Source organism: Ornithorhynchus anatinus, chromosome X1, assembly GCF_004115215.2.
Source record: "Ornithorhynchus anatinus isolate Pmale09 chromosome X1, mOrnAna1.pri.v4, whole genome shotgun sequence".
Lineage (NCBI taxonomy): Eukaryota > Metazoa > Chordata > Mammalia > Monotremata > Ornithorhynchidae > Ornithorhynchus > Ornithorhynchus anatinus.
This window is the reverse complement of record NC_041749.1, coordinates 89,861,781-89,864,684: the sequence shown is the minus strand read 5'-3', so window position 1 is coordinate 89,864,684 and position 2,904 is coordinate 89,861,781. Positions and strand designations below refer to the sequence as shown.

The 2,904-nt window shown below is 48.1% G+C and overlaps 1 non-coding gene across 1 annotated transcript; it reads right to left on the bottom strand.

Moving 5' to 3' along the window:
* Nucleotides 1–2,487: 2,487 nt before the first annotated feature.
* LOC114807030 lies at nucleotides 2,488–2,625 on the bottom strand. The gene has a single exon (XR_003755083.1). It is a non-coding gene; the product is annotated as a small nucleolar RNA SNORA7 (small nucleolar RNA).
* Nucleotides 2,626–2,904: the final 279 nt, after the last annotated feature.

The following is a 2,904-nucleotide window of genomic DNA, read 5'->3' as shown; positions in this document are numbered from 1 at the left end:
ATCAACACGGAGGCACAAGGCAAATTGTTGAATCCTGATGTTGGTTCAGCTCTCTGCCTCTAGGCAGGGGAAAGTCTAAATGGTTCTTTGACCCTTAATCATCCTCCCCATTTGGGAACTCCTTAAACAGGGTTCTCTCCTTCCCCAGGGACCCTGTTCCTGCAGCAAATTACTTTATTCCGTTACAACTCCCCTTCGGAGCCGCCGGGAATGGAGACGACGATCTTCTTTCACCCTTTGCTCCCTTGTGGCTTTGGTTGAGCTAAGTGCCCAAAAGCCTGTCCCCTCCCCAGAGGAGACAAGATCCCTTTCCTTGGTCTGTAGCCCCCTTCCTTCTGTGTAATGAAGCGGGGGCTCCGTGGAGGCCCCAGATCAGCAGGATTCTTAAGAAGTCCAAGTATTCCATGCATGCAGCAGGAAGAAAGACTCAGGTTTCCACAGTTTAGGAATGCTGCTGGGCCCTGCCGATTTGGCTTCTCCCAGGCTCACTTCCTGAAATGCCAGAGCAAGCTTCCTGCCCCGCTTCCTGTCCTCACCCCTGTGCTGGGACTGAGGCAGGGAACTTTACTGGAAATTCTGAGTGACTGCCCCCACTGGAGCGGCTAATGTTTCCATTTGGTGATTCACTCTGACCTTCTCCTCCCCCTCCTCCCGCTCTGTCCCCTCCCCCTTCCACCTCCCGCTCTGGCCCAGGGAGCCCCTCCTGTCCCTCATGGGGCTCATAGGAAAGTTAAAAAAGCATATTAAAAATAGAAAGGAGAAAGCGCTGGTGGGGCTCAGCTAGTGCCTCCAAGCACTGGGCCCCCACAAATGGGAATGGGGCAGACCTGGTGTGAGGGAGAAATATAGAAAGCAACAGCACCAATCCATCTATAGTACCAAGTGCACGGCACCACACTAAAAGCTTGGGAGAGTACAGTTGAGTTAGTAGACATGGGTCATGCCCTCAACTCAGGGACAGAAATCGGTGGGTACCCCAGAATCACAGCTTGGTGGCTTTGGGGTCCCTCTGCTCTCACTAGGCCTTATTTCCATGGTGACACCAGTCACCCAGGCCTGGTCCCTCCAGGGGAGCCCCTGCCCTCTCCCCTAACTCTTTCATCCAGGGCTCTTCTGGCTCTACCATGCGAATCCTTGGAAAGTCTCACCCTGCCTGGGGAAGGGTTATGGCTAAAGCAGAATTTGTCCTCTGCTTACTCCTTGACATAGGGATCAGTGGAGTCCAGCTCCTGTGGGTCGGGGTCGTGTCTACCTACTCTATTGTATTATACTCTCCCAAGCCCTTACTAGCCCTCACAGTTAAATGCTCAATGAATACCACTGATTAACACGTTGATAAGAACAACCAGTCTAGTGTCCCGGAGACTTAGAATGACAGGGAAAGGGAGTAGAAAGAGTCACTAAACCCAAAGTTCATATAATAATGGTAATAATAATAGTGATAATAATAATTGTGGCATCTCTTAAGTATTCCCTATGTGCCAAGTACTGTATTAAGTGCTGGGGTAGATACAAATAAGCAGATCAGACCCAGTTCCTGTCCTATATGGGTTCACAGTATAGGTCGGTCAGTCAGTTGTACTTATTGAGTGGTTATTGTGTGCAGAGCACGGTACTAAGCGCTGGGGAGAGTAAGATACAACAATAAACAGATGCATTCCCCACCCATGTCGGGCGTACAGTCTAGAGAGGTACAGCTGATCTTCTCTGCCTGGTTTTCTTCATCTTTTCAGAGCCAGTAATGATTCCTGCCTGCTTCTAAACTCTTATAGGTGTACTATATTGTCCAAACGTCTTCCCCATTAGAATAAATGAAAATGCCTAAGACAAACAGTAAAAATAAGAAAACCTTTCTCACTATATATTATTAAATAGTTAAAAAGTAAATTCCCACTTTTGGCTGAAATCTCAATAGTTCCCAATTTAAAGTGATGGAGACTCGTATTGAGAATAGCATATGAGCCTTGATCTGAAGACTTCGGGGCCAAGAATTTTGTATGGTGAAATTGATCACAGGGGTAGTGGTTTGTGCAAAACCACTCATATTCTTGTCTCTGGCAGTGATGCTCCCCCCTGGGGTATGGAGAGCAGCAAGAGAGTAGGCGGGTAGAGGTGCATCGTAATATGTGCATGAAGCCTTTTTTATGTGTAAGATCCATTTAAGCTTGGAGTGACTGCAGCATAGTGCTGGTGCTGTGCTCTAGTGCCATGAACCGGCAGGTGATAGTTTTGGTAGTCGCTGTGGTACCCACATTGTCTTAAGCCGTCGAGTCATCTCCGGCCCGTAGCAACGCCGTGGACACATTTCTCCCAGAATACCCCGCCTCCATCTGCAATCGTTCTGGTAGTGGATCCATAGAGTTTTCTTGGTAAATATACAGAATTGGTTTACCATCGCCTCCTTCCATGCAGTAAACTTGAGTCTCCATTGAGTCTCCACCCTCAACTCTCTCCTGTGTTAGTGCTGCCCAGCACAGGTGAGTTTTGACTTGTAGCAGATTGCTTTTCACTAGCTAGCCACTGCCCAAGCTAGAAATGGAATGGATATGCCTCTGCTTGACTCTCCCTCCCATAGTCGAGACCGGTAGAGTACTGGAAACTCTCCAGGTGCGACCCTGAGAGAGGATTGCCCACATTTTGCCTGTTATTTTTTAAGATTCCCACTGGGCCTGTCCACCTGGAGGAATGCCCTGGGTGGTGGTTCCATCAGAAACTTCACCACTGGTGTCCTGGCCCCAACAGGCAGATCTGGGCCTAGAACCTAGGTCTCCTAATTCCCAGAACAGTGTTCTTTGCACTGCAACAACAGCAGAGCTGAGACTCATAATTTTTTGTTAATTATCTCACTATTGGTAATCGTGATGCTTCACAAGATTTCACTTTTCTCAGTATCATTATTAATTT